The 23750-nt window shown below is 35.9% G+C and overlaps 1 protein-coding gene across 3 annotated transcripts in view; it reads left to right on the forward strand.

The window, feature by feature from the left end:
- The window catches only part of FUT9 (fucosyltransferase 9), a 122334-nt gene that overhangs the window by 62786 nt on the left and 35798 nt on the right, over positions 1–23750 (forward strand). For 2 of the 3 annotated variants that reach the window (XM_049092378.1, XM_049092377.1), the window contains exon 3: positions 3556–3667. The exons of the other annotated variant lie outside the window; for it this stretch is intronic. The gene's annotated coding sequence lies outside the window, so the exon portion shown is untranslated. The remainder of the gene's footprint in view (positions 1–3555; positions 3668–23750) is intronic. 3 annotated transcript variants of the gene reach the window in all.

Here is a 23750-nt window from a genome sequence, read left to right on the forward strand (position 1 = left end):
ACAGAAAGAGAACTTGTCTTTTCCCAGTAGTCAAAAATTCCACACTTCATTCTGCTTGGATCAAATTAATTGACGTGTTCACTTTTGAATCAATCACTATAGCTAGTCAAGTCCTATCTGTGCACATCAGAAGACAGAGGTTGGCACTGAATGAGCCCTCATGGAAATTCTCTCCTGAGGTCAAAATCCTTCAAAATGCTTGACTGTTATGCCATATGGAGGAATATAGTACATGCGAGGAGGCATGAAGAGTCCCAATACTTATCCATACCTTCTTAACATTTCCATAGGCTTTATATATATATATAAAGGCCTTTTATATATATATATAGGCCTGCAATCAACAGAGTAAAGAACATCTCCATTCTATAGCAGTTGTGGTTTACTTTCTTATAACACCTACTTTTTTTCTAATACTATTAGCAAAAAAAAAGTTTATAAAAAAAACTTTATAAAGTTTTAAAACCTGATTTCCAGGTTTCTTTGAAATCAAGAAAGTTAGTAACTGAGAGTTGGGAGGGGAAGGTGATTTAGTGTCAAATGATTTATTATGAAAGCAATCTTTCTTGTCTTTGGTTGGGGAGGGGGAGAATGTGTTATGGCCTGAATTGTGCCTCCCCCCCCCCAACTTGTACATTAAAGTCCCATAATTACATTATCTAGTCCCCTCAGATATAACCATATTGAGACAGAAGATCCTTTAACAGATGATTAAGTTAAAATGAGGCCTCTAGGGTGTGGCCTTAATCCAGTGTGACTAATGTTCTCATAGGAAGAAGGGCACCTGACTGGCTCTGTCAGCAGAGCATACAGCTCTTGATCTTGGGGTTGTCAGTTCAAGCCCCCGTATTGGGTGTAGAAATTACTTAAAAATAAAATCTGAAAAAGAAAAAAGGAAGAAGAGGAAGAGACACCAGGGACACCCACAAATGAATGACCATGTGAAGAGGCAGTAATAGTATGGCCATCTGCAAGCCAAGGAGAGATACTTGAGAAGAATCCAACCTTCCTAACACATTAAGCTTGGACTTCTAGCCTCCTGAACTGTGACAAAATACATTTCTATTGTTTATCAAATGAGTAGCATTTTTTTATGGCAACCCTAGCAAAGTGATACAGATAAGTTGTTTGCTTTTAATACTATTAAATACCTAAACAGGGCACCTGGGTGACTCAGTTGGTTAAGCATCAGACTCTTGATTTCAGCTCAGGTCATGAGACCTCCCAGTCTGGCTCCATGCTGGGTGTGGAGCCTGCTTAAGATTTTTCACTCCCCCTCTCTGCCCCTCCCGTGTGCTCTCTTTCTAAAATAAAATAAAATAAATAAATAAAATAAAATAAATAAAATAAAATAAAATACAAAACAAAACCTAATTGTGGAAGCAGTTGATTTCTAGTTTTGTTTCTTAACATTCCTTTGTTAGGCACATTCTAATTCTGATCTAAGACTTTCTCCTGTAGCTGGTTACTTTTGTTGGTGTCGTTGCTGTTATTGCATATAGCTACATAAATGGAGACTGTAAAGCTAAACTCTCTCTTCCAACCTTTTAATTTAGGATTTTGTGGTTGCAGTGAGGAGAGCTAATTTCACAGAAGGTAACAATTACTTTGTTGCTATTCAAGGGATACTTCTCATCCTCAGTGAGGCTGATATGTTTCTCTTCATTAGTAAAATAAGTACTATTACTAGAAAGTTTTCAAAGTTTTACACTGGTCCAGGACTGGTTAATTTTCCTTCTAACTTGCAAATACTTTGAGGATAAAGTTTATGAGCCAGCATAACTGTATCAATGATATCTTCCTAATTTCATTGGTATTAACCAACCTTTTGCCCATGGAGCTTTAGGAATATTCTTGTTTGTTGTTGTTGCTGTTTGTGTGTTTGTGTTTGTCTGTTTCTTTTAAACACAATATCTCTTTTCATTTAATCTCACCATAAACCCAGTTATTTTTTTTTTATTTTTTAAGATTTTATTTATTTTTTAATGAGAGACATCGAGAGAGAGGCAAAGACATAGAGGGAGAAGTAGACTCCATGTGGGGAGCCCAATGTGGGACCTGATCCCAGAACCCCAGGATCACACCCTGAGCTGAAGGCAGATACTCAACCACTGAGCCCCCTAGGCATCCCTTTAAGCCCATTTAAATAGAATATGTCCTTTTTCCTGTGGCTGCAATTTGGATCTTGAATGTATAATGTGACTGCCTATAACAAAAGAAATGAAATATGTTGCCATTAAATAAAATAATGATAGGAAATGTTAGTTTGAAATGTTCCCTTTTATTTTTCTTCAGTTCCCATTAAAGTTGGGTTGCTCTCTTGTTTCAGAAAAGAGAGAAAAAAATAAAAAGCAAAGCTTCTGTAATTCCCCAAGGAACTACATTAACTATCCCTAGTCCTAGAGAGACAGTATGAAATTATGACTAACTAAGAAGGCTAAATAAGATATGGTTATTTCTTTGATTCTATATATTATCAATACCTTCACTTTCATTTCCTCATGTAATTGTGAAATGGGTGTGACAATTCTGTCCACCGTACCTCAGAAGTCTGTTACCAAAATCACAAAGAAGGGCCTTGAGCTCCTTAAAATTTGTTAAATAAATGTTTAATAAGGTAAAATATAAGGTATATGGATCTTTTTATGATCTTTCTATTATTTGGATAAATTTGTGTGTTTTTCTCTTGAAAAAGAGATTGCTTAATAAAACTATTTGGGGAATGTACATTGAATCAGTGTAAGCAATCCTCCTAGATTTGAGGATGTTTATGTTAATTATAAGGAAAGTTCTAGTTTAGAACCTATTCTAAACAAATAATGGCATTTAAAAATCAACCAATATTTCAATAACTCTTTAAATGAAACAAAAACAATGTAGAAGAATTTAAACATTTAAATCTCAAAAATGCCAGTAGGGCTGTAAAGCTAATTCGACTAAGGAATTCAAATATTATATAACCTATTTTTACATACATATTTTCCAAAACAGGAAAATAATCCACTTCTTAGAGAAAACTACTCAGTCCTAAAATTATACTTTGAATCAATAATTTATTAATATAGAACAACCCTGCCTTGCATTTTTTTCTCTTTTGATCATCCAAAGATCATTTGTCTTCAAATTTTATTACTATCTTCTCTTTAAAGGCAAACTCATTTAAAAAAATAGAGATTTTTTCAATAATGGTATAATGTAAATGAAAGTAATATATTTTTGGCAAATATATTTGGCAAATTTGGCAAATTTGGCAAATTCCCAGTGCTACTTATTTTTCTCTCTAAATCTGAAATTTCATTTATATTAATTACATTATCCAGTCTTTAATTATTACTAATGGGCAAACATTACTAAAAAAGAATTAGGCATGGCCTCAACAATGTGACTTAAATTGTACTTTTGCAATCTGCTATTTGAGGAATATATAATTAGTGTTTACCATAATTTTCACAATGCTATTTGTCTTAACTTTATATTTCATGTTTCGTGTTTTTAAATAAATAAATAAAGGACACACGCTTGCTGATTTATTTTTAATATATATTTTCAAAACAGAGTGAAATCTTAATGGCCTTTAATCATCCTCATATCATAATGGACAAGCTGGAGAGAAGAATTTCCTCCACTGTATAGATGTATGAAACTGTACCAGTAAACACTGTACAATGTAAGTTAAACTTTCATGTTATAGATACCAAATATTAATCTATTTAAATTCGTGGCCTGGCAAGGGGAGTTACCAATTTCTCCGGTAGCAAGCATTTACAACAGAGTAGAAGAGATTGTTCTCTAATTCCTTCATCGCTCCTTTTGTTGTAGGGACCAGCCCTCAGACAAAGAACCTGCTCTGTTCTTTTGATGACCAATTATTCTGGGGAGATGTAAAGAATCTCTAACCATTTCTGCTGCTTTCATGGTATTAGTTTTGAGGGCTCATCATCACCTCTAATGTCCATGACTCCATTCTCTACTATTAGTGACTAAAATTTAAGTTCTCTCTCCTTTATCCTATATCAGCCAACAAGGCTTGCATACTCAGAATTTTAGTATCATTCGTAATATTTATTTTTAAGCATTTGGTCACATGTTCTTCTGTGTCCCTGGCTTGACACTCTGAATGATGGTGTACTAACCCTTAAGTTAGTAAGGGGAAAAAGATCATTAAAAGCAACTCGTCTCTAGAACTCCCCTTTAGAATCATAGAATGGAGTAAGACATGAGATATTAAACTAAAATGGATTGTATAAGACCAAATGCATTGGTAGACCTATATGTCCGTAAGATGATTTAAAACAATATAATTTATAGAAATATCTCCCAAAACAGGTTTGCAGAGCCAGGGTAATTACACTGATAAACTCTGTTTCACTTGATCTCTTTTACTGTTATAAAGTCTCCCATGGTATTTCAAATGACTCTTTGTACCTTACAGTATCTTCTACTGAAGCCAGAATCCAAAATCTATACATGTTTCCATTATCTTAATTCTTAGCATAGTATTTTACTTTAGGACCTAATGGGAAGCCAGTATCTGAATGAGTATATAGATGACTCAAGTGTTACAGTTTCATAAGTGAACCTTGTAGCAATAGGATTTTAAAGATACTTACTATTTTAATGTTAGAAGTAATGCATAGTCTTGATGAATTGCATCACTAATTCATTCTTTCTTAGTGATAAAGTTAAGCATACATACTTTTTGTTACTACCTCAGCTACTTCTTACCACCCTCGGATATATTTTTTTTCCCCCACTGGTTTAAATTTATATTATAAAAAAGACAAAAAAAAGAATTAGGCTGAACATCAGATAAAATTAAAGAAAGGTAGAATCATCTGGACATCTCGTAGTTACATACACGCTTTCTGACTGATCTTTTAAAAATACTGCCATGCCCTGTGCTTTCCAATTTAAAATATAAATCAAAGCTTAAAATGGTGTGGGCACCACGAATTTAGGTTTTTGGCATACTGAATTAAAATTGGAAATTCTGGAATCTGTGTTAATGATGGGATTGTGACTCTATGAAATGTTGCAGGTAAGAGGGGGAAAGGTACTTTGAATGAAGTTCTGGAGTGTCCAAGCCTTTCAGCAACTAACTATTTGTGCTGGTGAAAGATACTATAGTTTTGCATTCTGGGTTTGCAGAATAAATCGCTTTAATTTCCATCATGACTATGTTTCTAGTTGAATAAGAAAGGCTTTGCTTACCTGATTTGGCTAACAATCACCTGGATCAATCCAGTGACATAATTGGCCACAGTAATTGGAATAATGTATATGAAGGTTTATTAAAAGCTATAAAATGCTATAAACTCTCAAGACATTATTCATTAAGTTATTCACATTTAATGCTAAAACGTTGTCCAACTTGATGATTCACCACATTCTTCCAAATCAGTCCAAAAATCTGAGGGCAACCACCTAGTAATATGGATTGAAAATTTTGAATAATTTCATCATCATATATAGTTAGGTCTTAATTATCTATGGAAATGGATTTTGGTGATAGCATGGGAAATGAAAATATAGATCTATCTATAAATACATTTGCATTACAAATGCCATCCTACCGGTGCTTATTATTTACTAAATGTGGCAGAAATAAAAATAATCCTGATGAGAATATGATGATGATCAGGAGTAATGTGTGTGTGCATGTGCATGAAAGAAAGGGAGAGAAAAAGGAGAAAGAAAAAAGAAAGGAAAAAAAAAAGGGAGGAAAGGAAGGAGGAAGGGAGGGAGGGGAGAAGGAAGAAGGAAGGGAGGGAGGGTGGTAGGAAAGGAGAAAGAAAGAGAGAAAAGAAATTAAAGACTGAATATTCTGCTCTTAAATTATGATTATGGAAAGGCAAATTATAATCACAGATAACTCCCATATATTTCTGTAGGGTAAACTAGGAAGGATACAGTTCTTCAGTAAAGGAAAATCTGGATTAGTTTAATTCTGTAACACCAGAGTAGAAATAATGATTGACACAAGAAAGACCAAGCTCAAGGAAGAGGCTCTCTAGCTATAGATATAGATCTAGAAACTTAGATAGATATGGATATAGGTACAGATAGATCTATACCTAGAATAGATAGGTGTAGATATGGATGCGGATCTAAATCTGGATATAGATATGGACATGGGCAGACACACAGACACAGACATAGACAGATCGGCTTTAATTTATCTGGAAAGAGTAGTGAATAGTTTCAGTACTGGAGGTGGCTGCCTGAATGTGGATATGAATACTCATGGACCATACAAATATTTATAGGATCTGGAGACAGTTTCACACATTTAGCTCTACTATAATTCACATTTTCTGTTAGATAAAAACCACATTGTATAGGCCAGCACTACCTGTAACTATGTAGTACTAATAGAGTGAATACCAGATAACTTGAAGAAAGTGTGCTGAATCCCCTTAATCATGAGATATGAAGAAGAAGGACAGTCAGCATTCCAAGAATTTGTGCTAGAAGATTTTCTGAGTCCTTTACTCTTCCCAACAGTCTACTCTTAAACACATCAAGTGAATTCTTAATTTCAGACAGTGTATTTTCAGTTCAGCCAAATGTTCATTTGGTTCTTTTTATACATTTCAATTATTGAAATTCTGCCTCTTTTCATCAAGTTTGTCCTTTTTTTAAAATCATGAAAGTGACAGTTCTCTTGAAACCCCAAATCCCAAGATTCTACAGGCTTTTCTTAGTACTTGACTTAAACAGAATCTCAGGTGCAAGCAGTGTTTGAAGATTATATGTTAATGCTCTGTTTTTGTATGTTGTCTGCATGATGTGTTTATTTCCCATTAAATCTCTTTTGTAATAAGATTGTATATTCTCAGTAACATCCAGGTATATGAACAGTGAGGTCATATAGCAAGATAGTGAAATATCACAAAGTACGAGCACTCTTTCTTCCCGGCAAGCTCACCAGTTGATGTGGCAAAAGAATGATCTCACTAGGGCACCTGGATGGCTCAGTTGGTTAAGCAGTTGAGCATTTGTCTGCCTTCAGCTCAGGCCATGACCCCAGGGTCCTGGGATGGAGTCCAACATCGGGCTCCCTGCTCGGTGGAGAGTCTGCTTCTCTTTGTCCCACTGCCCCATCCCACCGCTTTGCTCTCTCTCTCTCTCTCTCTCTCTCTCAATAAATAAATAAATAAAATCTTAAAAAAAAATAATGGCCTTACCAAATTGAAATAAGAGCATTCTACTAACAGAATCTTTTATTTGGCACACGAGTAACTTGTGATACCAGTTAGAAAACAGTAACTTTATCTTTCAAAACATTTGCTTATATCCACTATACCTAAGGTAAAATATTTCAAACATCTAGAATGATGAAATGTATTCAGTCAATAAATGTATTTTTTGAAGACAAAAGTATTCGCATACTCAAGTATCAACCAGTCCTTCTGCTTAAACCTACAACAATTGATTCACAAAACTTTGTTAGAGTAGAATGTTTAAACTTTTTTCCAGACTGGATATTTTGGCATTTTACTACTATTTAGGGGCATTGTATTTAGAAGTGAGGTCTAAGAAACGAAACCCTTATATAATTCTGTATTATCATGATTTGCTAATGGTTTCTTGACTGGTACACCCAACTATCTAAAGGAAATCTTAATGGAGAATACAAAAGCCATCAAGACCCACCAGGAGAGGCTCATGGTTATTTGGTTATTAAAATCTTTGGGGGAAAAAATCTTCAGCAAAAATTTGGAAACCTGTGGCATCTCTGAAGAGTCTGCCACACTGAGGAGGCGAAGTAACAGGCTGGGTGTTTGATACGTCAGAGTGTCACTGGAGCCATACCACAGGGCTGCAGCCAGCCTGGAATCGGCTGTAAGAGCAGCCTTAGCATGGCTGCCTGAAGGCAGCAATGTTCTCTGAGGCAAATCAAGTAATAAGACTTCCTTTTCTTATTTTACCAAATATTTCCAGGGCCTGTTCTTTCCTGTAATTGTATCTATTAATGAGGGCCAAATGCCACATTTTTTTTTTCATTTTATTTTCTCTGTTCTTTATCTTATGACTGTTCTTTCTTGGTTCTCACTGAGGAGATAGTTATAGCCACATACTAAAAATACCACTTTTCTTTTTGTTTGGGCTATTATTCATTGATGTGACATTATGAATATTATTTGGGGCATCTACTCCTCTACATTTCTCTATTACATGCATAATCTCTTATAAACTGATGCTTATTTGTATTACTCCCCCCACCACCACCATGACTCTTCTCTGACTCTGATGCCCCTCTGGATGTGTGCAACTATCCAGAAAATGCACTCCATATATCTGAGGTATTATTACATATAAAATATTATGATTTGAGCATGCAGAGCATGTGTAAATTCTGCTCATAATCTGCTGTAGACACAGCTGTAGTTGGTTTGAGGTAGAAGATATATTTAGATGCTTCCAATGTGATAACCCTTAGAAGTAAAGCTGTATTGACTTCAGTTTGCAGAGGATGACAACACTGCCATGCTGTCACTATTTACTATCCCCAGATATGACCTGATGATAGTTATCTATAGGCACAGTGGAAAGATGAGTAACGATAAATATGCCAGTCTAATCATGGAGAATGTTTAGTCTTTCTGTTAGTCAAATGCAATATTTTTCAGAATTTAATATACAGACAAATCACCTGGGTGTTTTGCTAATGATGAAAATTCTGAATCAGTAGTTCAGGCTGTGGCGTAAGACCCTGTATTTCTAACAAGCTCCAGGGCAAAGCAATACTGCTAGTCCAAAAACCACATTTTGAATAGCAAGAGGCGAGGGCCGCACTGTTCAATACAGCAGCCACTAGCCACAGGTGACTACTTATGGCCATTCAGATCAATTATATCCTCACTGATTTTCTACCTGCTTCATCTCTCAATTACTGAAACAGGCATGTTGAAGTCTCTAACTTCATGGATTCATCTATTTCTCCTGACAATTCTGTCGATTATCACCTCATGTATTTTGATAATCTATTGTTAGATGCAAACATGTTAAGGATTGTTATGACTTCTTAGAGAATTGATCACTTTATCATTATACAGTGTTCATCTTTATTTATGATAACTTGTCTTATTCTGAAGTATGCTGTGGCTGAAATTAAGATAGCTATTCTAGGCTTCTTTAATTACTGGTAGCATGGTATATTTTTCTTTCATCCCTTTACTTTTAAACTATCTGAGTCTTTATATTTCAAAGTAGGGTTGTGAGGGGCACCTGGGTGGCTCAGTTGGTTAAGCATCTGCCTTCAGTTCTGGTCTTGATCCCAGAGTCCTTCTTGATCCCAGAGTCCTCGGATTGAGCCCTGCATCCTGCTCCCTGCTCAGCGGGAGAGTCGGCTTCTCCTTCACCTTCTGCCCCTCCCTCTCTGCTCCTGTGCTGTCTCTTGTTTTCTCCTTTTTTCACTTTCTCTGTCTCTCAAATAAATCAATAAAATCTTGAAAAAAAAATTAGGATTGTGTAGGCAACATATTATTGATATTTTTTCTAGTGTATATAGAACATACACATTTAAAATTATTATTGATCCAACTGAATTAATATGTAGCCCACTGTTTTCTATTCATTGCATTTGTTCTTTACTTCTTTTTCTTTCCCTCCTTTTCTGCTTTCTATGGTTTTAATTGAGCATCTTATATGATTTTATTTGGTCTCTTAGCATATCAATTATACTTCTTTTTAAAAAAAATCCCAGTGATTGTCTAGAGTTTACAGAAAATACTTTTAACTAATATAAGTTCACTTTCAAATACTACCATATCACTTGCTGTGTAGTGAAGATAGTTGTTTTTGTTTTTTAAGATTTATTTATTTATTTGAGGCAGAAAGTGTGCAATGAGAGCGAGGGGAGGGGCAGACAGAGAGAATTCCCAAGCAGGACTCCCATCTCCCCTGCTAAGCATAGAGGCCCACATACGACTCCAACTCACAGCCCCTGAGAATTTGATCTGAGCTGAAACCAAGAGTCAGTAACCCAACAGACTAAGCCACACGGGTGTCCCGTGAAGATGGTTTTTAAGAGACTTCTCAATCCCTCCCTTCAACCCATTATGAAACAGTTAATGTCCTTAATTTCATTTATACATATGCTAAAATCACCTAATACATTGTTATTATTATTATTTAAACAGTTATCTTTTAGATTAATTAAAATTAAGAAAAATAAGAGTTTATTTTCCTTCTTTTATTCCTTCTCTGTCATTCTTCCTTATGTAGACCAAAGTTTCTTTCTTTCTTTTTTTTTTTTTGATCCACTTTCTGACATCACTTTCCAGAACCCTGAAAACACTTCACATTTCTTAGAGGACAGGTCTGCTGGCAAAGAATTTCCTTGGTTTTTGTTTGACTGAAAAGTCTTTATTTCTCCATCACTTTAAAGGAAAATTTCTCCAATTTAGAATTCTAGGGTAGTGGGGTTTTTTAATACTAAATATTTCATTGCATTATTTTCATGCTTGCATAATTTCTGATAAAAAGTCCCCTATGATTATCATTCTTGTTTCCTTATAAATAAGGTATTTTTAAAATCTGCTCAGGCTTCTTTCAAGATTTTTATCTCCATCTTTAGTTTTCTGCAATTTGAAAATGATATGCATGGGTGTAAAATTACAGATTCTTTCCTCTCCATGTCCAGTCTCTTGATAAGTCCATCAAAGGCATATTTCATTTCTGTGACAGTGGTTTTGAATCCTTTTGATTCTTAGAGCCTTTTTTTTTTTTTTTGGCTTAAATTACCCATCTGTTCTTGAATGTCATTTATTTTTTTCCATAGAGCCCTTAACATATTAATCATAGTTATTTTAAATTCTCTGTCTGATTATTCCAAAATCTGTATCATATTTGAGTCTGGTGCTGATGCTTATTTTTTCTCTTCAGGATGTGTTTTTTGTTGCCTTTTAGCATACATTATAATTTTTTGTTGAAAACTAGAAATGATGTATCAGTTAATAAGAACTGAGGAAATAAAACTTTTAAGATTTTATTTATTTATTTGACGGAAAGAGAAAGAACACACAAGCAGGGGGAAGGAGAAGCAGGTTCCCCACTGAGCAGGGAGCTGATGCTGGGCTGGATCCCAGGATCCCTGGATCATGCATGATCTGAGCCAAGGCAGACTCTTGACCAACTGAACCACCCAAGTGTCCCTTAATAGGACTTTAGTGTGAAATTTCATATTAGTCTGCCTTGTAGTTGGGCTGTTGTTTAATGATCGTTAGAGCTGTAAGTCCCAGAGACATCACATTCTGCTAGTGTCCTTGTTTTGTCTCCACTGTTGTCTTCGGGCTCCATTTTTCTCTTAGACATTTCTTTTAGAGTTCCCTGAGAAGTCTTCCTGGTATGGAGCCTGCATCTTTTAGCTCTTTCAGCAGCAATCCACTGCTAATATGTACCAGAGTTCTGTTGGCAAGGTGATAAGATATGGGTGATGGGAACGTGTTCTGTAACCTTATGATTAAATTTCAATCCTTCAATGGGCTTATGTCTCTGGGCTATGACCTTCTCGAGTCTTTCTTAGCTTTTTATTTCCTCTTAGGTCATACAAGAAAGCTAGAGTGGGCTGAAATGGGAGAAACACACTTCCTCCAGGTCAGATAAGGTTCTATCTAATAAAGCCTTTTCTCTTGGAGAGAAGGTCCTTGTTATAGAGATCGCTCTAAGTATATCTCATAATGATTATTTCCCCCTTCCCCTACCAGAATCAGGAGAGGGCTCCTGGCTCCTCATTGTGAGAACTGGTGGAGATAAAACCCAAGAAAATGTAGAGGTGTCCCAAGATTGCAGCCCTCACAAGTTATGCACTCAGGCTAGACCACACTCAGGCTCAGCAGTACATGAAAGTTACCACTAAATATCCCTACCGGCTTATGGCCCCAGCAGCTTCTGTTTCAGGTAAGGAGATCGTGGCTGCAATTCTCAAGATTCCTCTGTCTCTCTAGAGTTGGAGGGTAGCAGTTTGCCCTGTGGCCTCAGATCTCCCATGAATCCAAAAAAAGTCATTGATTTTCAGTTGTTCAGTTTTGCCCTTATTTTGAAGACAGGAGTGACAACTAAATAAAGTTAAATAAAATTTAAAATTCTGTTTCTCAGTCACACTAGCTATGTTTCAAGCACTCAATAACCATGTGTGGCTAGTAATTACCATATGGGACAGCACAGATATAGAACATTTCCATCATCACAGGAAGTTCTATTAGACAGAACTTGTCTAGACAAATTTTCTAAAGAAATCTCAGGAGACAACTAGAATCACAAGACAAAATGGGTCAGTAAAGTAAGATATTTTAGAGTGAGATTGTAAACTTTCATCTCAGGTTCACCTTGAATAATCACTAAATGATGAAAGAAAAATCTACAATAAAAGATATTACTAAAAAGCTGATCAATAACAGTCCATGGTAATCAGGATAAGACATGATCTCTACTTAATCCTAGCTCTGAGACTTAAGTCAAAAATCTGAATTGAGACCCAAGCATACTCTAATACCCAAAAAGGCCCATCCTGATTGAGAGACTTTTGTTTCCACACATAGCTAAAGCCCAACTTGCATTTTCTGCAAGTGATCATCACATGTGGATTTAAAGCTGTCTTCATATTATTTTGTATCTTTTATACAACTAATCAGCTAAACTTTTAGATTTGCCTTGTGATTTTGAGTGCATAAAAAATGCCTCAAGAATATATGGTGATTAATTTCAAAAGCATAAAATCAAAAAAGAAAAAGGATAAAGACACTGAGAGAAAGAGAAAGCGTAGAATTGACTTGCTTTGGAAACAATGAAAAAAATGAGATCTTTCATACCTTTCATTTTAAAGAATGTCATGTAAGTGACAGGTTTAATGGATCAAATCTTTGAAGTAATTACACTACCAAGGCAGTTAAATATGATAATGTAACATTAGGCTAAGGAAGCATAGTAATGTTGGCATATTCTATACATTGCAAGTTTAAAAACTATCTTCTAGCATAATACAGTAGTTTAAAATGTCTTTTTTTTTTTTTACAGAATAATGTTACATCTGACTTTTAAAAATAGACTGGCACGTTGTTCTGAATTACTTACAGGAGCCATAATTCACTTTTAACAACCTCTTTTTTTTAAGTTTGAAATTAAAAGTGTATCATTTTGTTTTTAATTTTTGTTTTACTTTTATCAGTAAGAAACCATTAGCCCTGGAATGCCACTGACTAAAAAAAATTAAATATCCTTGTACTGTTGATTTTTAAAAATGTGATATTTGAGCCAGTGCCAGATACCTAATAAATATATGTCACACCATACACTTTGTGACCTTTTTTTTTTCTTTCTGTTTAAGTATCTTCATTACTGAGCCTGAAAAAAAATTGCTGAAAATGTAAAATGGTTTTAAATTTGAGATAGGCAACATAATTAAGAATTTAAAGACTAGGGATCCCTGGGTGGTGCAGCGGTTTGGCGCCTGCCTTTGGCCCAGGGTGCGATCCTGGAGACCCGGGATCGAATCCCATGTCGGGCTCCCAGTGCATGGAGCCTGCTTCTCCCTCTGCCTGTGTCTCTGCCCTTCTCTCTCTCTCTCTCTCTCTCTGTGACTATCATAAATAAATAAAAATTATAAAAAAAAAAAGAATTTAAAGACTATTTCTGAGACTGGAAGTTATTGGATGTGATCCTTAATTCCTAATAAAAAAAAATCTATGAATTCTCTAGTTTTGAAAATTAAAATAATAAGGAAAGATCTTGAAAGTTCTTAAGTCAAATGCCTAAGGCAAACTGAGGGCAAATATATGTAGGAGTTGATAAAGCAAGTAATGAACAGCGATGTGAAGAAGGAAGCAATAAGATCATAAGACTTTATCTAAATAAAATGGAGAGTGTGTTGGAAAAACCGATACTATTCCCATGAGTTTTTTCTTTACTCACATTTCTACCACACTCACAACACTTTTGACATAGGATGTGGGGGAGAGGGGTTCCCCATACCAAGCAATTCTCTGTGACACCAGCTAAATGTCCTAGAACTTCACACAATTCTGACTATCTACCTAGATAAAGTGTCAGATCCCACAGGTGAAGAGCTCAGTCTCACAAGATTTCTCAATCCCACTTTAGGCACCAATCGCAAGTAATAGGTCACCAGGTTATCTTGGAGGTTGGCTTTGAGGTTCCCATAATCTTAATCTCCTCCTCCTTGGATTTGATCGTTTGCTAGAATAGCTCACAAAATTCAAAGAAACACTTACTTGTGTTTACCAGTTTATTATATGATAAAGGATATGATAAAAGATGCAGATGAGAAGAGATGCATAGGGCAAGGTATGTGGGAAAAAGCTTGGAGCTTCTGTGTTCTCACTGAGTACACTACTCTCCCAGTACCTGCATGTGTTCATCCATCTGGAAGCTGCCCAAGAGTGAAATGATCTGACTTACAATTTAAACCTCTGGCTTCTGGGACTCTATAAGGAGCATAGAAATATAAGCAAGAAGAAGGGACTATTTCAATATTTCAGAAGACAAATGACAATGACTTCACTTAAAAGTATCCTTAAAAATGGAAAGAAGTAATGAATTCTATATTTAAGTTAGAGGTAGAGCCAGCAGGATTTCCTTCTGAATGGGATATATGTGTGAGAGAAGAGAGTGAGATCCCTCAAATACTACAAAGTTATAGCTTGAGCAAGTAAAAGAAGGAGGTTACCATCAAGTAAGATGGGAAGGGCAACAGATGGAACAGGCTTGGTAGAAGGTCATGATTTCATTGTTAAACTCAATGTGCTTCCAATACTGTGGGTTATCCAGATGGAATGACCACATAGGCAGCTTCAAGTAACTTAGAATTCAGGCGTGAGGTCTGGTCTAGATATACACATTTAGTAATTTACACATATTTGTGAAACGAAAGAGCCTATAAGAACCAGATACTAAGCTCTGGAACACTTGAATTTTGAGTGCTTGGGAAGAATGGGTGTAGCCAAGAAAGGAGCAGAGAAGACATGACTAATAAAGAAGAAAGAAAACTAGGGAAGCATGATAATTTAATCCAAGAGTTAAAACTTTTTGCTGGAGGAAGAAAGCAATTATATAAAATATTGCTTGTAAGTAAAAGTTAAGATAATGACTGAGATTTTTTCATTGAGTTTAACAAATGGAAGAATTTCAAGAAGTAGCAAGAGAAGATGCCTAAGCACAATGTACTTAACAGGAACACAAGCAGAAACAGTGAAGAAAGTAAATATGTAGACAACTCGTTTGGCGAGTATTACTACAAGATGAGATACAAGAATGGAGCAGTGGCTGGCAAGAAGTAGAGTCAAGAGAAGTTTGATTACTTGTTTTAAGATGGGAAACTTCTTTGCCTTATGATGGAAATAATGCTATAGAAAGTAAAAAATGAATGATAATGAAAGAAAGGGCCTCAATATTCTTGGTTAGGCGAAAGGTGATAGGGTTTACTGTCAAATCAGGAGATTGACTTTAATGAGAATAAAGTTCACTTATGGCGACAGGCAGGAAGGCTATAATGGTGTGGATGCTACTATGTCTGAACAGAAGTGGCAAAAACCTGTTGGCTTTCACTTCTATACATATGTTGTTTCATTTAATCCTGACAGAAGTGCTTTGAGGCGCTCTTATTTTCCATGCTTTACAGATGAGAAATCCAACTCTTAGAGTGTAAGTAACTTGTCCAGGATCATGCTATTGATAAATGATGGAGCTATCTGACTTTATCTCAGAGCCATTGATGCTGACCACCATGTTATGTTGCCTCACATGATTGTTGGTAGAATACTTTTGGTCAATGTGGTTGTTGACAGTTTTGAAGATATGACTCGTGAGCTCTTTATCACGGGGAAGTTAGTAGTGAGAGATAAGAAGTTTTAAAGTTGTGGCTCTCAAGTTCTCAAGGGACTCATCTGAAGAGTTTTTTAATTAGTAAAGGATCTTATTTAGTAGCATTTTTAAGAACATCACATAACGATCATTCCATTTCTAGCAAAGATCATCAATAATAGATGCTCCATTAATATGCAAATATTTATGCTAGAGATACTAAAGAAATAATACAAAGTGCATCATTCACAACGTTCACATTTTACTCAAAGAAAATGGATAATCAACAAGTAAACAAAATTAATAAACAAGATGGTAGTAACTCCTATGAAGTAAATAAATAGAAAAATATAAGCGAGTCTCTGGAGATAGGAGTTAGACAGTGTCAATGTAGTTGTGTAAAAGTGGCATCTAAATCATGACCTGAAGAATGAGAAGCAAACCCTCTGAGGAGTGGAGAGAATATTCTGGGAAGTACAAAGCTGTTAGGAAGACAATAACTTGACATATACAAGGAATAGTGAGGAGACCAGTGCGTTGGGAGAGGCTGAAGTGTGGTATGAAAGGGAGATTAGTATGAAATGAGAGTGAGAAAATGACAGTGACCAAATCTCACACTTAGGACAAGAAGCTTTTTTTTTCCTTGTTTTTAATTAGTGTATTTGCAAGCCATTAAAATATTTTAAGAAAGAGAGGAGATCTGATTTATGTGCCCATTAGAATTGTTGCTTTTAAGAATAAGAATTACTTTGGCCCTTACACCAGGGCTGCCTACTTTTATCCAGACTTCTACTAAAAAGGGTGACTCTAGGCAAAACCAGTATTTTTTTCTCAAAAAGAGTTGAAACTTCTCCAGATACTTGGTTAAATAGATAGCTGAGACATTCGAATTTTCTCCTCTATATACTGGAAGTAGTTATTTGGGGTTTTTAAAAAGATTTTATTTATTTATTCATGAGAGACACAGAGAGAGAGAGAGAGGCAGAGAGACACAGGCAGAGAGAGAAGCAGGCTCCATGCAGGGAGCCTGACATGGGATTCAATCCCGGGTCTCCAGGATCAGGCTCTGAGCCAAATGCAGGTGCTAAACTCTGGAGTCACCCAGGGATCCCCTTAGTTGCGTTTTAAATTTACCGCCAGTTATGTATGGCAAAATAATCCCTTTATCATAGAGGTAGGGGTTATTCAAGGATGCAAAGAAATAGTACCAAATAAATACTCAGTATAGAATGACCACATAGTGAGTACTCAATAAATGCAAGTTAAAGGGAACAAAATCATAGCTCTTAGAAAGTTAGAAATTGACTTTTTTTTAAATAATAAATTTATTTTTTATTGGGTTCAATTTGCCAACATGCAGAATAACACCCAGTGCTCATCCCGTCAAGTGCCCCCCTCAGTGCCCGTCACCCATTCACCCCCACCCCCTGCCCTCCTCCCCTTCCACCACCCCTAGTTCGTTTCCCAGAGTTAGGAGTCTTCATGTTCTGTCTCCCTTTCTGATATTTCCTACCCATTTCTTCTCCCTTCCCTTCTATTCCCTTTTACTATTATCTATATTCCCCAAATGAATGAGAACATATAATGTTTGTCCTTCTCCGATTGACTCATTTCACTCAGCATAATACCCTCCAGTTCCATCCACGTTGAAGCAAATGGTGGGTATTTGACTTTTATCTTTCAGAGAAAAGTTTTATTTATGAAAAAAGTATATAAGCATTTTAAATTTAGATAATTTATTTCTCTCTTTAGATATTTTTAAATTGAAGAACTATTTTGAAATGAGTAGGCATTATAAATAAACCTTTTTCCTCTCATGTTCAAACCTCCTTTCTCCTTCATTCTTTAAGAGATTTTATGATTGGGGAGGGGGGCACCCAGGTTGCTCAGTGGTTAAGCATCTGCCTTTGGCTCAGGTCGTGGTTCCAAGGTCCTGGGGTCGGGCTCCCTGCATGGAAGCTGCTTCTCCCTCTGACTGTGTCTCTGCCTCTCTCTCTCTCTGTGGCTCTCATAAATAAATAAAATCTTTAAAAAAAGAAATTTTATGATTTTAACTGATATGAGACAATTTTAATTCACATTTTTTATTATGTTGAGAAAGAGAAATAAATTTCTTATGGTAAAGATAAGTGGGGCAGCCCGGGTGGTTCAGTGGTTTAGCATCTGCCTGCAGCCCAGGGCGTGATCCTGGAGACCTGGGATCAAGTCCCATGTCGGGCTCCCTGCATGGAGCCTGCTTCTCCGTCTGCCTGTGTCACTGCCTCTCTCTCTCTCTCTCTGTCTCTCATGAATAAGTCAATGAAATCTTAAAAAAAATATATTTAAAAGATAAGTGAGAGGTTACTTGAAATTCTGCCAGCCAAATAAATTTGGAATAAAGTTGAGTGAGTGATTTTTTCCATTAGCCTGTGAAAAGGCTATTTATTTCCACATGTAATTATAAAACAACCAATTCTGACTTAATGAAATAAAACCATCCCTGAAAACAAATAGGACTCATTTGCAGTTTCAACTAAATTAGATACTGAAAAATGCTTGCACTCTGATGTGTTTTGAAATGTCTAATGAAATTAGAAATATAATATTTCAAAGAACAAGGATAAAAGCTTTGATCAGAGGAGGAAATGTATGTGCATAAATAACATCTCAAGAAGCTCAAAGTCACTTTGCCATTTTAAGCTTTCTCTTATTTATAAGTCATTGATGTGAAATAATGCAGGAAAATGAGTTTCCACTCAAATCTTATGGAGATGCTAAGTTTCATAAAAATTGAGTATAAGTAGTTTACAGTGTACACAGTAGGTTGAATTGATATTGTGATTCATGAGAATTAAATGTGTTATTTGATAAATGCAGAAACCTAAGAATGCCTCTGGCAGACGTTTAAAATAGGTTATAAATAAGATTTAATGTCAACAACAGGGATTTATAACAATCATAAACTGAAAACAACCCACGTTTTAAAATGTTAGGATCATGAACTACACTGTATCAAAATCAAACTGTCTTTTTTTTCCCTTTAAAAAAGAATAGTCAATGAACTAGTTAAATGAAGTTAAAATGAAGCAAAACCTCTTTCTCTCTTATACACACACAAACCTACAGAGATATACTATCAAATAGGAATAATGTAAGAAACTAATATTACTGTCACTTAGAATCATTGCCTTATGTGTTGACGATAATGGTTTTCCTACGGTTCCTGTTGTAAGTTAATAAAAGTCCATAAAGTATGTAATAATGACAGAGAGCTACTGTCCTGGGATTAGAAGGAAATATATTTTTCTAGCTCTCCATTCAGATAACACATTTGAAACCCTGGAGAATGGGACATATGGGGATTGTGCTCTGAGTCAAGTAGAAACTCAGAGACAATTCTAATTGTTTGTAAAACTCTCTCACCTTCTCTGTGTTACCTAAAGCCTTGATTTAGCATATAAATCAATTAACTGTCCACTGTTTGGGGGACCATACATGGTTCATTCTCTCCTGCTCTTTTTCTTCTTCCTTCCCCCAAATTCCCACTGTTTTAATTTCAGTCCCCTGAAAGCATACCCTGAGACAAAGACTTGATTACTCATAATTCTGAAGAACATCTAATCTTACGAAACAGGAACACAGAACAGGACAAATGAAAGAGGAAAGACACAGAAGCTTATTTCAGGATGCATTATCAAGGTGGCCACCAAACAGGTGACTGGTACTCAAGCCCATGGCTCTGGCACATTCTGAAGAGCCTTATGAAATGTGTCAGAGCTGTGCGCCTAGGGGATGAGAGACAAAAGCATTTATCCATCAGTTCCTGTCCTCATTTGGACAATGCTGACTCCTCACATATTAACTGCCCAGCACTTCTGAATGCTTTGCGGGTTCCCAAGAATGTTAGACACACACACACACACACACACACACACACAAGAGTGTGTCAGAGAAGTCTCTAGGCAGTAAATGGTTGGTATGTGACCCAGGAAAAGGCACTGTTGGGTTGTATCTACCACAGGTAGTAGAGGGAAGCATGGAGATGGCCTTCTCTGTTTCTCAGTGTGATTTTATCTCAGTTGCATGACTCTTACTTTTCTGGAGCCAGATAAAACAAAATAGAGATATCTTTAACACTAAATACTTTAAAAATCCAAATATCAGCTTTTAAGAGGGCCCATGCAGCAAAATGCTGTCCCCCTCCCATTAACTCAAGGGATGCTCATTCTTGGTTTAATTCCATTCACTCCAACCCTTAAATCAAGCAAGTGACCTGAAACACCATCATGAGATCCTGAAACATCTAACAGAATAAAGAATTTTTCTGATACTTAGGACCATTTTTGGTTGAGTATCATTTGACAATTCTAAAGGCAGAAAATAGCTCTTCAAATCATCAGTGTGAGCTAACTAGAACAAATGATTTCCTTTCCTGTTTTTCCTGGGGATTCCACCATTTGCCACCATATGCATTTTTATATGCATTCTGTTACTGTCAAAATGTTTGTTCCTGATTGTGCATGGGTTGGAAAACAATTTCAACTCATTATTTGGTCTCTACGTTTGGAAAACACTGTATCAGTTGTCGTTGCTTTTAAAGTTTTATTTATTTAAGTAATCTCTGCACCCAACACAGGACTCAAACTCAGGACCTCTAGATCAAGAGTCACATACTCCTCCAACTGTTCTCAGTTTATTAACTGCAACCCCTGTATTCTTTTGCCCTCGTTCTTGAAAATTAGAGTTTCAACAGTGTGGGTTTCTGCATAGTATTATCAGTGTTTAGAGATTGCTACCAAACGTGAAGACATTGACATTTCTGTATTTACAAAAATGATGTCCTATAGCCATTTACTTCCTGAAATATTAGGATATTTAAGAGTAGTTTAAAGAACAAAATAAGGGACGCCTGGATGGCTCAGTGGTTGAGCGTCTGCCTTTGGCTCAGATCATGGTCCTGGGGTCCTAGGATCCAGTCCCACATCGGGCTCCCCACAGCGAGCCTGCTTCTCCCTCTGCCTGAGTCTCTGTCTCTCTTTGTGTGTATCTCATAAATCAATAAAAATATTTAAACAAATAAAGAACAAAATAAATATTAAGCTGAAGTGTTGTAGTAGAAAGGGTACTGCTTAAACTTCTGAAAGTTCATAACTTTTCACAGGATCTTAAAGATCAGCTGTAACATAGTGTAGTGAACTTAGAGTCATTGTTCAGTTTTTCAAAGATATTCATGTTATTCCATTGTTTGGATGCAAACCAGAAAGTCTAGAATTTAACAATGTTGAGTAGAGGGGCAGCCTGGGTGACTCAGCGGTTTAGCGCGGCCTTCAGTCCAGAGCGTGATCCTGGAGACCCGGGATTGAGTCCCACCCACATCAGGCTTGCTGCATGGAGCCTGCTTCTCCCTCTGCCTGTGTCTGTGCCTCTCTCTGTGTGTCTCTCTCATGAATAAATAAATACAATTTTTAAAAAGAAAAAGAAAGGGCACTTGTTACTGGGGGGACAAAAACTGGACAATCATTGAAAGTTTAAGGCTAAGAACTGACAACTAGCAGCTAAGAATCAGGCTTAAGTCCTCCAAGCAAGGATTAATTCTCTAGGATATGTTAATAAATGTACCCAATCTGCACAGCTTCAATTACTTTATGCTTATTTAACACACTTTTGTCAGTTTGAGGCAAGATACTGTGGTAATTACCCAGAAGCATTCCTCTTTTCTTTTTATAAAAAACTTGTTAGAGGTTGAAAATTTAAGGAGTAAATCATAATTTCAAGGTCAAGTGGCAAGTCTTGGTAGATATCAACAAGGCTAAAGATTCTTATTTTATCACTATCACTTGTCAGTAGAATTGTCACTATGGAGGACAAAATAAATAGAGAGACACAATTCTCATTATTGAAGAGATAACTATATACTCTGAGAACATGAGAGTCACCCACAAATATTTACATAATCTATCATTAGGGGTGAAGTTTCCCAGTACCACTGAAATATTTTTTAAAAGATATTTTAAGAGCTGGAGTCAAAATAGATAGTTTTATGGAATTGAGGGAGGACTTGTAGAAAATGGGAGATTTGAATTTGGATTGATGGAGAAGGACAGGAAATGCATTCGTTGTGAGGAAGATTACATGAACAGTTTCACAAAGCACACAGCATTCTGTCCAGGCACAAGGGCATCTTTCTATTTCCTGTAGTTTCTCTATGTTGTTTTTTCTCCGGATCACTGAGGAGCTGGATCCCACTTGTCATTCAAGATAATAATAGATATAGATATCTAGATATAGATATAATAGATATCCCTTGACTTATGTAGGCACTAGTCATTCTGTAGTACTGAATTTTATTTTCTTCAAACAACTTGTTTTCATTGATACTGTCTCATTTACTTGTCTTTATTGTATTGTCTGCCATTCCCCCACTAAAATGTTAGCTGCATGAGAGAAGAAATCTTGTCTATCTTCCTTAGCTGTTGTATCAACAGCAACTTGAGTAGCCCTCAAGATAAGTTAGGAACAGATCATATTTATTGAATGAATTGATGAGTCTACCACATATAACCACATGTTCTTACCTCTCTCTTGGTGGGAGATGGGACTTGTCCTTCTCTCAAAGTCTGTGTGTTCACTAGAGGCTTCCTTGACTAAATTCTTGCTTATTTAAAATCTATTCAATAAAAACAAAAGAAAAAAAAATGATGAATATTTTACGTGATAAAATACTTTTGCATCTGCCTTGTAAAGTTACGAATTTGTCAAGATAGAACACCTGGTCTTTTATACTTACAATATGATAATTTAACATGTAAATCCTACAGATTTTCTTTTGTTTTCTTTAATACTATTTAATGAGATCTATCATCTGATGGCATTGTTAAGAGTTTTGAGTTTTTAAATAAATGTGATTGCCACATTGTTGTCATTTAAAATGTCTTTTAAAAATTATTTGCATAACAAAATAGTTAATAATTTATTTGTTTGGATTGTTGTGTAGTTTTTCTAAAGAGAAATGTGAGATTTTATTCTGTGAATCAAGACTGAGGAAAACACAAGGAATGTTCTTAGAACTTCTTAAATGAGGGATTTCCTCCTGTGGTTGAGGCAGAAAGTATGGCATCCTGTGGCCCCAATAAATCTCTCACTTGCTTTTGAAGTCATAGACCACAACTCTGCCCACTTTAAAGGTGTACAAGCCACACATTAGGGGTTGAAGTAAAGGAGATGTGATTGGGTAAGTGCAAACTCTTCACCACTCCAGAAACAACTCAGATTGTGTCCTAGCGATCAGTTTTGTACACAAGGAGCAGCAAGTTATTATGAAGAGATGTTAAAGCAACTTAGATTGCTATTAAAGAAAAGACAGCTGAGGGTTGTTAATAACTGGTTTCAAGAATATAAAAAGCTCTGTAAAAAGGTTGACCAGATGTTTTCCATCTACATGGAGACAGAATCACAGTAAATGGTTGCAAATTACAACAAGAAAGATGCAAATTATACCTAAAAATGCTTCTCCACTGGAGAAGGCTATTGAAATGGAACAGTCCTGTTTCACCACTTAAGTATAAAATTACTGAGAGGCAGAGGTTAAACAAGGCTGACCACTACATATTAACAAGATATACATATTATAATCTTATTTTTCCCCTTTTATCATTATGCCTTTATTTGACACCAGGGGAAAAAAAATGGTAGAGTGAACACAGGAAGTATGGCTAAGTTAAAAAATTTGAAAAAGATGAAAATGAATGGGGAAGATAAGAAGCATTCACAGAAAATAATGTGTGAATAATAGGAAATTCAAAGACTTCTATATATGCCCACTTCTGAAGTCCTGAACAAATTATTTAGGAAACATCCGAAACAAAAGCTCCTTGAAATTGAATGCAAACCGTTTTATACACATGCTCTTTCTCTTTCTTTCTTTCTTCCTTTCTTTCTTTCTTTCTTTC

Source organism: Canis lupus, chromosome 12 (assembly GCF_003254725.2).
Source record: "Canis lupus dingo isolate Sandy chromosome 12, ASM325472v2, whole genome shotgun sequence".
Classification (NCBI taxonomy): domain Eukaryota; kingdom Metazoa; phylum Chordata; class Mammalia; order Carnivora; family Canidae; genus Canis; species Canis lupus.